Below are 12,290 nucleotides of genomic sequence, written 5' to 3'. Positions count from 1 at the left end.
GCAGGGTGAATGGATCTGTGTCCGTCGTAGAGGGACTGAAACAAGGTGAGATCCTCGCCCCAGTTCATGATTCAGTCCGAGACCTCCAGGGCCGGAATCTAGAATTCTACCCATTTGTTTCATAACAGTAATTTACTGAGTATTCTATATGTACAGTTTACTAACAGTGAAATAAAGATAATAAACATGAACATGACACATTTTACATGTATGAAAACAGGATTAATTAGAAGAAACACAACAGACGTATCTGAATATTCGTGCAAAACAGGAAATACATTTTACTAAAAGGAGTTATAATGGTTACAGTGAGCTTCAGGATGGCGGAGACAAGGTGGGTAGGGGTCAAATCACGAGGCCTGTCCAGGATTCCCCTCCCCCCCCCCTCCACCCTGTCACTGGGCCGAAAGAAGGAGCACAGAGCAAAAACAAAGACGAGAAAACAAAAACAATATGAGGGCAGCAGCTGCTGCCGGAACAATCCAATTGACAAAGAGTGCTCGAAATCGGGCCAGTTGGAAGCAGACTCGTAGACAAAGGTGACGAAAAGCTAATTGGTCACCATCACCATCACCACCAGCGACAAAATGTACAAAGTGGCCAATCAACCATATGATCGTACTAGTCTTTGTCTTCGTAAAAAGAGAAGTATCCGGCGGCTGAATTATATCTGTGTACTATGCAGCCTCAACAGGCCGACCGAGGATAGCCAATCCCTTCTTGAGCCAGTACCAGTGTGCTAACTGACCACGACAAGTAAATGAGTGCTGCGCCTTACCCAGGAACGCGCATCTGCTGCAATTATCTGTATCAAAAATCCCGACACTGTGCAGATGGTCGTTGTTGGAAATCAAGTTGTAACCATCCTGTACCAGGAGGAGACCGCTGGTGTCATTAGAGCCGAGAGGCTGATATTGGTCCACACAATTTTTCTGGATGTTCTCGGTCATAGCGGTGTAACTGGCTTAGGACAGGGAAATCTTTCCCAGCGGGTGAACAAAAATTTGGCCGTGAGCAGCGGCCGCTGCAATATGTCAGCTCCCAAACAGCTCACAGCTAGGCAAAACTCTCGAGTTTGTCTCAGTTTAAAATTCAGACGACCAACGTCAATAGGGGGTGAAGACTCGCTGCGCCCAATAGGGTGAATTCCCGAGTCGCAAAGGTATAAAATTTCTGGCTGATCGTCAATGTGGTACGCCGAACGTATAATACCGATGCCTTCGTCTTAATGTCAGAAAGGCTCAATCCACGCAGGGAACGAGACTTCGTCAATATCTCGTATCGCAAACCGAACACATGAAGCTTCCATAAAAAGCGACTGTACAACTGTTTCAGTTTCTGAGCCATCAAGGAGCGGAGCGGGAAAATTTGTGCCATATAATACGCCTTGCACAACAGATACGTGCTTCATATTCGTACCTTCTGAAGAAGGGTAAGAAAGCGTCATTCGTGTTCCAGTTTTGCCCCCTGGTTCTTATCAGTAATCGAATTCCAGTTGAGAGTCGCCCTTTGGACCAGACAACGATTAATAACAATTGCCAGTAACGTATTTCGATTCACTGCAGTAGCCCACATTATGAGAGCTCAATAGAAACCCCGTAAATTAAGAAGTTTACTTTTGCCCTCGTTAAGTCGCGCTCCTGAGAAACGGCAGCAGTCATCGACGCCTTCAGTAGAGGTATCTCTGCACATCGACGGAGTAAAACCATCACATCATCAGTGTACGCGCCAACAGTGGGGGTCCTTCCAGAAGGCATCCAATCCTGAAGCTGGGACGCAATCTTCTGAAGCAGCGGTACTACCTGACGGATGGTAATAAGGGGATAATAAGGGGAGTCATTTGCCCATTGACAACTACTGAAGCTGCGATGTCCGTGAAAAAGATCGGTAACATTCCTACGACCCTCACCAGTAAACCCTATCATCTCCAAAATCTGAAGCAGGCATACATGATTTACACGATCGAAAGCCTTATCAAAATCCAAAAAGGCAAAAGCACAATGAATAGAAGTATCGGTAACAACCGAAACCACACCCACTAGATCACCACGGCCACAACAAAAACAGGTTTATTCTGTTTCATTTTCCATTTTTAGGAAGTTTAAACAATTTGCGAATATCTCGACCTAAACTATCGGGTGGAGAATTGTAGAGTTCCCTTTAATGGGTCAGGCGTACACTACACTACATTGGCGTGCACACGGCGGTTTTTTAGGTTAGAGGAACCTGTCGTCCCCCTTCCACCTTGGGATCAGCGATGAATTGTCTGCCGAAATCGAAGATACATCAGCCTCATTAGTCACAGAGAATGCTCGTTCTTGCAGGTCGCAGTGAGATTAGTGATTTGGAGAAGCGTCCACGGTAACGTCCCAGGATTAGTATCGCTTATTGTAGGTTATAATACCCAGAGAGTTTTAAGAACAGAAAGTTGGTTGAAACTGGAACTGAATAGCAAAGATATCCTAGATTCAGATCGGAATGTTTATCGCAAGGATAGGTCAGTCGCCAATGGTGGCGGCGTACTTTATTGCCAAAAATAATTCGATAGTACCCAACGAGTTTACCACGGATTCCGCAGGTGAATCAGTAGTGAAGTTCAGCATCATCGGTGTGTCAAAAATGGTAATCGGATTATTTTACAGGCCACCCGCATCAGGAGCTGTAGTGTGTAAGTTTCCTGATCATGCTGTTTTAATACGGGGTGACTTCAGTTTGCAAAGTATAGTCTGGTATTCGTGTGATATTGTTCCGAATGTCTTGTCCGAAAATTACTCCGAGCAGATAGTCGCAGAACCATCTCGTGGACATAACATCTTAGACCTCCTAGGAACAAACAGACCTGAACTTCTGCAGTCGGTTAACATATAGGAGAGCGTCAGTGATCATCAGGCTGTGATGGCATCTATGATTGAGGGTATTACAAGGAATTTCAAGAAACGCAGGAAAATATTTTTGCTTAGCAAGAGTGACAGGATTGCTGAGTATCTTCATTCAGCTCCGGGGACGATGAGGTGGAGCTCAAATGGAAAAATATTCAGAAGTATCGTTCAATATGTCTTAGACAAGTACGTTCCGAGCAAGGTCTTTAGGGATGGGAAAGATCTACAGTTATTTAATAGCCGTATTAGAAAACTATTCCGTAAATAAAGAGAGTTTCTCCTTAGAGTCAAGAGAAGTCAAAATCTAGCTGACAGACAAAAGCTGAATGAAATGAAAATGAGCGCAAGGAGAGCGGTGATAGTGACCATAATGGAACCAAAACGGAAAATGACAAAGCGAAGGCAGAAATATTGAATTCGGTCATCCGAAACTGTTTCACCGCGGAGGATCGTAACACAGTACCTCATTTCAATCATCGTATGAACCTGGATGTGGCGACAAGCTGGTACGCGACCTTCCCGTTTAGAAGAAGAATCGTAGCGCAGATGCACATAATTGTAGGCCTATGTCGTTGATGTCGATGCGTTGTAGAATTATGGAGCATTTTTTATGCTCTAGAACTCTGACGTATTTGGAGAACTAAAGTCTCCCCTGTAAAAATGAGCATGGATTCCGCTAACAGAGATCTTACGAAACCCAAGTCGCCCTGTTCCTCCGTGAGATCCACAGTGCTGTAGACATCGGTGCTTAGGTTGATGCCGCGTTTCTTGAGTGCAGGAAGGTATCTGACACGACCCGCATTGACGTCTAGTGAAAAATACGAGGTTTTGGAGTACTGGAATAGATTTGCGGCTAGTTTCAAGACTGACTTGCAGTTAGAATTCAACACGTCGTTGTTAACAGAACAAAATCAACAGATGCAAATATAATTTCGGAAGTACCTCAAGAAAGTCGATAGGAGCGTAGTTGATTACAATGTTTATAAATGATCTAGTAGAACGGGTCGGAAGCTCTTTAGGGCTGTTCACAGATGTCGCGGTTGTCTATAAGAAGCAGCAATGGTAGGAGACAGTAACGATCGGCAGAAGGACGCACAGAAGTTTGATAAACGGTGAAGTCTCTGGCAGTTGACCCTGAGCGTAAATAAATGTAACATATTGCGAATGTAAAGGAAATAAATCCACTACTGTTCAACTACAGTGTTTATGACAAATTGCGGAAAACAGCAACCGGAATTGAAATTAATCCACCAAAGAAATGGTTTCTAAGGCACTTGTTGGACCGATTCTTCAATGTTGTTCATTAGTCTAGCACCATAATAAGGCAGGACTGATAGAAGAGATGGATGATGCAATATTCTACATCAAAAAGATTTATGTAAGTAATGTTTTTCATTACTGCTTCATTTTTATTAAGTCTATTCACGAAATATCATTTTGCTAAATCCAATCAGAAAAAAATTTCAGACAGTTTTACAGGGGGGGGGGGGGGAGGTTTTGGTATTTATGCCAGGGGAGCATGATCACCTAGGTACGACTCTGTCCTCTGGGGGGGGGGGGGAAGTTTTGGTATTTATGCCAGGGGAGCATGATCACCTAGGTACGACTCTGTCCTCTGTGGTTGAGAACTGTATGATACCTAACAGATGTGTCACAACATATTATAGAATGAGCTGTAAGGCTGTCATTAAAGTTGTACACGCAGATTTGTCTGGTCATTTTACGCCAGTACAGATTCGATGTTTGCTAAGAAAGGTGAAACCTGTTGCTTTGGACACAGGAGGTACTCAAAAATGATACCACATGAAGAGGATTTTCTCCTCAAACATACAAGTTTTTAAAAAGTATTCGTTGTTCTGTCGTTCAACGAACTATCATGCTGTAGTTCGGGAATTTATAAAAAAGGTAAAAGAGGAAATTACAGCTAGACTGAAACTGTTTGAAGCGTTTGAGAAGGTGTTTTTCCTTGTTGTTGTTGTTGGGGTCTTCAGTCCTGAGACTGGTTTGATGCAGCTCTCCATGCTGCACTATCCTGTGCAAGCTGCTTCATCTCCCAGTACCTATTGCAGCCTACATCCTTCTGAATCTGCTTAGTGTATTCATCTCTTGGTCTCCCTCCACGATTTTTACCCTCCATGCTGCCCTCCAGTACAAAATTGGTGGTCCCTTGATGCCTCAGAACATGTCCTACCAACTGATCCCTTCTTCTGGTCAAGTTGTGCCACAAACTCCTCTTCTCCCCAATTCTATTCAATACCTCCTCATTAGTTATGTGATCTACCCATATAATCTTCAGCATTCTTCTGTAGCACCACATTTCGAAAGCTTCTATTCCCTTCTTGTCCAAACTATTTATTACCCATGTTTCACTTCCATACATGGCTACGCTCCATACAAATACTTTCAGAAACGACTTCCTGACAAATCAATACTCGATGTTAACAAATTTCTCTTCTTCAGGAACGCTTTCCTTGCCATTGCCAGTCTACATTTTATATCCTCTCTACTTCGACCATCATCAGTTATTTTGATCCCCAAATAGCAAAACTCCTTTACTACTTTAAGTGTCTCATTTCCTAATCTAATTCCCTCAGCATCACCCGACTTAATTCGACTACATTCCATTATCCTCGTTTTGCTTTTGTTGATATTCATCTTATACCCTCCTTTCAAGACACTGTCCATTCCGTTCAACTGCTCTTCCAAGTCCTTTGTTGTCTCTGCCAGAATTAACAATGTCATCGGCGAACCTCAAAGCACATTGTACAAAATTTATGTGGAATAAGTTACGACATATCGATGTGATACTCGGTCTCACGCCCAAAAATTTAATGTATTGATGGCCTGCAGCTCAATTTCTACCTGTAAGCAGCTAATGTACCACGGTTTCGATTTTGGAGTGACACGTGAATAAATTTACTACTAACACTCGAAAATAATAATAAAGGTACCAGAAGAAACGACTTCGCATTTAGCTGCTAGTAGCGGCGCACAGATGAAAAATTCGGGATTGGGTTATCCACAGAAGAAAAATGCTTGAAATGGCTCTGTGCACTATCGGACTTAACTTCTGAGGTTATCAGTCCCAGAACTTAGAACTACTTAAACCTGACTAACCTAAGGATATCACACACATCCATGCCCGAGGCAGGAGTCGAACCTGCGACCGTAGCGGTCGCGCGGTTCCAGACTGTAGCGCCTAGAACCGCTCGGCCACTCTGGCCAGCCTATCCGCAGAAGAATCTGTATTTCAAACCTTCGGACTCTTGTAGGAGAGTATGGTTATTATGCAATGTGCCTCATTTGTTGTAATTGCTTTGTATCCAATTCTAGATAAAGGCATGACGAAACGCCGGTGATGGACAAGCTAATGCGAAGTGTGATCGCTCATGAGAAGGCGGTCTTTCAGTCGCAAACTTGAGTCTTACTGTACGTGCACACCTAAAAGTGAAAGGGCTACATACTTCCTTTCGCGCAGTACGCCACAAACTGCGAAATACACGCTGAAAAAAAAAGAGAGAAAACAAATTTTATCCTGTTAGGAAATTTGAGAGACCCCAAAGATGAGAAGACTCTTGTGAGAAGCTCATACACGTGAAGAACATGTTTGGAAATTCATACGGTTGTAGATATGGAACGAACATGTCTCCTATTTCAGAAATGTTTTTGGACGTTGGTGAACTTACTTGTTCACCCCTTTATCGATATCAGATACACGGGAGAGCCTTGTAGACTGATCCCTAGGTGCAACCAAGACTGTCTAGAGAATTATTTATGCAGATTTAGCCTGTTGCATGTTACAGCGATCTCATTCCTTTTGAAGAAAAAACACTTCACTGTAAACATAAAGCGCTCAGCTACGATCTACTCTCTTCTGCAAGAAGGAAGTCAGTACCAAGACTAAGTTATCTGTGCACCGTTCAATCTTTCGACTAACTTTGTTGTATGGGAGCGAAAGCTGGGTGGATTCAGGTTACCTTATCAACAAGGTTGAGGTTACGGATATGAAAGTAGCTAGGATGATTGCAGGTAGTAGTAGATGGGAACAATGGCAGGAGGGTGCCCACAATGAGGAAATCAAAGAAAAACTGGGAATGAACTCTATAGATGTAGCAGTCAGGGCGAACAGGCTTCGATGGTGGGGTCATGTTACACGCATGGGAGAAGCAAGGTTACCCAAGAGACTCATGGATTCAGCAGTAGAGGGTAGGAGGAGTCGGGGCAGACCGAGGAGAAGGTACCTGGATTCGGTTAAGAATGATTTTGAAGTAATAGGTTTAACATCAGAAGAGGAACCAATGTTAGCACTGAATAGGGGATCATGGAGGAACTGTATAAGGGGGCTATGCTCCAGACTGAACGCTGAAAGGCATAATCAGTCTTAAATGATGATGATGATGTAAACATAAACGCTATTCCTTCAGTTGGAGGTGCTGTAGTTATTGAGGAAGTCAGCCTTCTCATTGTGCTTTTGCAGAAGTTTTAAAACCGTCAAAAGTTAGCTACGTGTCAAAGTAGGTACCAGTTAAAGTGATAATGCATATGTTAGAATGCCTGTGGTAGAAGGGAATTTGCTTCTGAATACTGATTTCGGCGGTTCAGCATTTCCTAATTCAATGAAGTAGCGCATTACTTGCCTTCAAAGGCAAGAACATCGACAGTTCACTGGGAAAGCAAAAATATCTTGTTAGCCAGTTGAAAAACGAATTGTGGGTCATGAATGGGCCATTGTGATTTCTAAAGGACGTCCTAAGTCCTCGACACTTGAACTGCTGATTACAGTGACAAAACAAGAAAACACTTTTTCGCCGCTGTCTTTACAGTGTTAATATAAAGGACTTTCAGACTGATGAACTGGAGCAATAGTTGTTTAAAAATTCACCACAGTTAAAAACATAACTGTCTACGATCGGTAGCTATAAATAATATCTGCGATCATTACATAACGCAAGGACCAACTAAGTGAACTTGGTGGCAGTGTCATCTTTCCAACGACGTCAGTGAATCAATTAAACAGGACTGGCCTATATGCTAAAAGTGTTCATTCCTTAATGTCACCAAGCTCCATTTCCTTAAAGCGATTACTAACGATTCTGTCAACAGTTGCAGTATTTATATTAGGCGACTAGTTTCGAACCTTACAGATTCATTTTCAAGCCTGGCCTATTGAGACCACACTGGCAGTGTCCGATATTAATATACATCAAACTGGCAGAATATGCTTTACAAATGTTTGCAAAATGAATGTCACAATCCACACACGACTCTTATCAAGTCACAAGCAATAGTTTCATTTGGACTTGGTAAGAGGCACGTGTGGTTTGTGGCATTCATTCTGCAAACACAAGGAAAGCATTTGTTCTCACGGTGATGTTTATTATTAGGATCACGCACTGCCAGTGAACCTCAGAAGGCCAGGCTCAAAAATAAACTTGTGAGGTTTGAAACTGGTCGCCTAATGTAAATACTGCTACTGTTGACAGAATCTTTAATGAATGCTTTAAGAAATTTAATAAAGCTGCTGGTTCCCTGTCAACAATATGAGCATCGGTGAGCAATGTAGGCAGCTTATTATCATGTCTGCAAAGGGTTACATGAATTTTACTCTTTTTCACTTGCTCCTGTTTACTAAAAGAACATGCGCCTTTAATAGGCTTCTGGATCAGATAGTGTGTATACGGAATGAATCAATAAGGTCAGGAGCGCCAATAGGTCTATCAGACGTCTACATGTCGATCTTTTAGCGTAACAAGAATGCACGCTTTGATCTAAACGCTTTGGCCGAGCGGCTTTAGCTGCTTCAGTCTGGAACCGCGCGACCGCTACGGAAGCAGGTTCGAATCCTGCCTCGGGCATGGATGTGTGTTCTGGCCTTAGGTTAGTTAGGTTTAAGTAGTTCCAAGTTCTAGGGGGATGATGACCTGTTAAGTCCCATAGTGCTCCGAGCCATTGGAACCATTTTGAACCTAAGCGTTTCGTCATGTTGTTAGTCGTACTAATAACAAGACTGATACTGTTAATAGTTTTCAGAAGAAGGTTTGTTAGAATTATTTCGCTTCCTTTGGCTGGACGGAAACAATATAAACTTTTCGGTCTATCAATAACACAATGAGATTTTAAAGGAGAGGAAGCAAATTTATTAAAGAAAAGTAGTCGCCTTTTAGGTCAGTTCACTTTGTCTAGAATTTTTCCATTGGGTAGACTACATTCTTAAGATGCTATACTGTACGGCCCACAAAATAGTCAACTAAGGCTGGACTAAAACAGACGAAAGATGGATTAAAATTCATTTCTGTAAAATAAATTTCTTTGGATGCGAGGTTACGTGAAAGTCAGAGGCTACCATGTTTTAAGTACAAGTTGGGTTATGCAGCTATTCATGCGTCGGTTTCGTCTTTTTTCTTATTGCCAAAAGACTTTTGTGGGCAGGAGCGTTATTCCGATGAAAGATGACATTTGCTTTGCTTCAAGTCTCTTTTCAAGCATGCTCCCGCACAGGTGGTGTATAATACGTACGTAGTGTTGATTAGATATTATTCTATCCTAAGCAAGCTAACAAAAACACTGCCCATAGCTTTCCAAGTCTCATACACAGTAACGAATCAATTGGTTTGATTTCAGATTGATCGTAACGTAGGAGGAAAATACGCTTTTGGGTTTACCTTTGGCCTGCATTCAACAAACGAGGCACCGATATTTTCCAAAGTATTATCATGTAGGGCCTTCGGTAGAGTGCACTTTTCCGACGTTTCGAGACGTACTTAGCATGGACCGTGTTCAAAGGAATCACAGCACTTTCGAAATGTGCAATTCATGCCTTAAATGCTGTAAATACAGAAGGAAATTTATTATGAACTTTCACCAGTAGAAGTGAGTTTCTATTGGAGATAAATTGTACAGGAGATATTCTGATGTGGCAACACTGTACTGCAGTTATTCATTTAAACGAAATGCTCACAATACGGCTTTGAAAATACGTACAAACAAAAGTATTTCGCAGAATTAGTTAATGTTTGATTTACGTTATTACGTAACATTAATAAATGAAATAGAAATGTTCTTTTATTAGCGCTGTCGGTGTGCCAAGCTGGGAAATTTTTAGTCTAGCACACACTACGTTAACTTCACGAACATCTCAAGTACATACATCACTAGATAGCTACATTTGCTACTAAGCAGCTGGCCTTAGTTAATACTGACACAAAAATCAGGTAATAGGCGCGATATAGCATCCAACAACTAAACTTTTAAGGCCCAGTCTGGCAATAAATGCTTTATTCCATTGTTTACAGAGAGCAGAGCTGTTGGCAGTTTCCGAGTATGCTGTGAGATGATTTACTCACTGGTGTGATATTCAGTTTGACCGGACAGTCAATAGAAATATTATTTCGCGCTTTTTTCACAAACTCATTTGTCACGACTGAAGCCTGGACGTCGTGATGCACAAACCATTAAAGAAGAATACTCTTCGGGCAACATTTTCACAAACCAATACAGCATAATGCCTACGTCGTCTACGATGCAATATTACTACTGGCTTATTCCTGACAAATTAAGATCTCTGTAGTATATCATTTGTATCGCTTCGACATTGAAAATTCGATACAGACAGTAACCAATTGATGTCCTCCGTGGAAGTAACGCCTGTGCATGCTTGTACTAACAAATATGGTTACTGCACCTTCGTTTTGTGGCGTAAGAACAAGAGACCTCGCTGGAGTAGGGGAGAATACAGGAAGAGAAGACTCGACGTGTAGTTTTCCGCGATGCAGAAGGTCGAAATACCCTGCTCCGAAGGCATGCGATTTCCCCTGCGGCGGCATGTCGAGGTGTAGACCGCACGGCGCGGCTGGATGCTGATGAATGGCTCACGCAGGAGAGCTCGTGCGCGTGTCTCGGGCTGCGGCGATCTCGCACACGGGAAAGTACTGCGGCAGACGATGCAGCACATCCGAAGAGAAATCGTAGACCGCGAAACTCAGTAGGCTCTGCGTGAACGTTCTGCTCTCTTTGCTCGTTACTGCGTAAGTTTAAGATAACAGAAGTCTCCTGCACGTGCTCGATTTTCTACCCTTCCACTATTTTCCCGAATCGTAATTACAAGTCACGATCGAAACGTTTCCGTTCGAAGGCATTACAGTCCAGAATCGGTATGCCAATCCGGCAGAATCACCGTGGGCATTGAGGATAAGATTAGACTGGACTAGTACTTGTTCCATAGATCATGAATACGACACTTCGTAATGACGTGGAACGTATGAGGTTAATAAAAGCTTTGTATACAAGATATTACATTACACAAAATATTACATAACACTTAATATTTTTATTTTTTTGGGGTGGGGGTGGGGGGTTGGGGAAATTACCCACTTACTATATCCAAATATGCATCTAATGGCCGGCCGGTGTGGCCGTGCGGTTAAAGGCGCTTCAGTCTCGAACCGCGTGACCGCTACGGTCGCAGGTTCGAATCCTGCCTCGGGCATGGATGTGTGTGATGTCCTTAGGTTAGTTAGGTTTCATTAGTTCTAAGTTCTAGGCGACTGATGACCTCAGAAGTTAAGTCGCATAGTGCTCAGAGCCATTTGAACCTTTTTTTTTGCATCTAATGAGTAGAGGGAGTTGCCATTCAGAAATTCTTTTAATTTCCTTTTAAATGCTATATGGCTATCTGTCAGACGTTTGATGCTATTAGGTAAGTGACCAAAGACTTCTGTGGCAGCATAATTTACCCCATTCTGAGCCAAAGTTAGATTTAACCTAGAGTAGTGAAGATCGTCCTTTCTCCTAGTGTTGTAGCCATGTACACTGCTATTACTTTTGAATTCGTTCGGATTGTTAATGACAAATTTCATAAGTGAATATATATATAGTGTGAGGCTACAGTGAAGATCCATAGCTCTTTAAATAAGTGTCTGCAGGATGATCTTCGATGAGCTCCAGCAATTATTCTGATTACACGCTTTTGTGGAATGAACACTCTTCTACTCAGTGATGAGTTACCCCAGAATATGACGCCATACGAAAGCAGAGAATGAAAATAGGAGTAGTAAGCTAATTTACTGAGATGTATATCGCCAAAATTTGCAATGACCCTAATAGCATCGGGGTGGCCGAGCGGTTCTAGGCGCTACAGTCTGGAACTGCGAGACCGCTACAGTCGCAGGTTCGAATCTTGCCTGGGGCATGGATGTGTGTGATGTCCTTAGGTTAGTTAGGTTTCAGTAGTTCTAGGTTCTAGGGGACTGATGACCTCAGAAGTTAAGTCCCATATTGCTCAGAGCCATTTGAACCATGTTTTGAACCTAATAGCATAAATAGCTGAACTCAAACGTTTCAGCAGATCTTCAGTGTGTTTTTTCCAGTTCAACCCCTCATCAATGCATACAGCTAGAAATTTTGAATATTCTA

At 42.5% G+C, this 12,290-nt stretch overlaps 1 protein-coding gene across 1 annotated transcript in view; it reads right to left on the bottom strand.

Moving 5' to 3' along the window:
- LOC126173147 (serine proteinase stubble) overlaps positions 1-12,290 on the bottom strand; it is a 538,296-nt gene that overhangs the window by 79,802 nt on the left and 446,204 nt on the right. The window lies entirely within an intron of this gene.

This window comes from Schistocerca cancellata, chromosome 1 (genome assembly GCF_023864275.1).
Source record: "Schistocerca cancellata isolate TAMUIC-IGC-003103 chromosome 1, iqSchCanc2.1, whole genome shotgun sequence".
NCBI lineage: Eukaryota > Metazoa > Arthropoda > Insecta > Orthoptera > Acrididae > Schistocerca > Schistocerca cancellata.
Note: the sequence above shows the minus strand (reverse complement) of the source record. Positions and strands in the feature narration are given on the sequence as shown.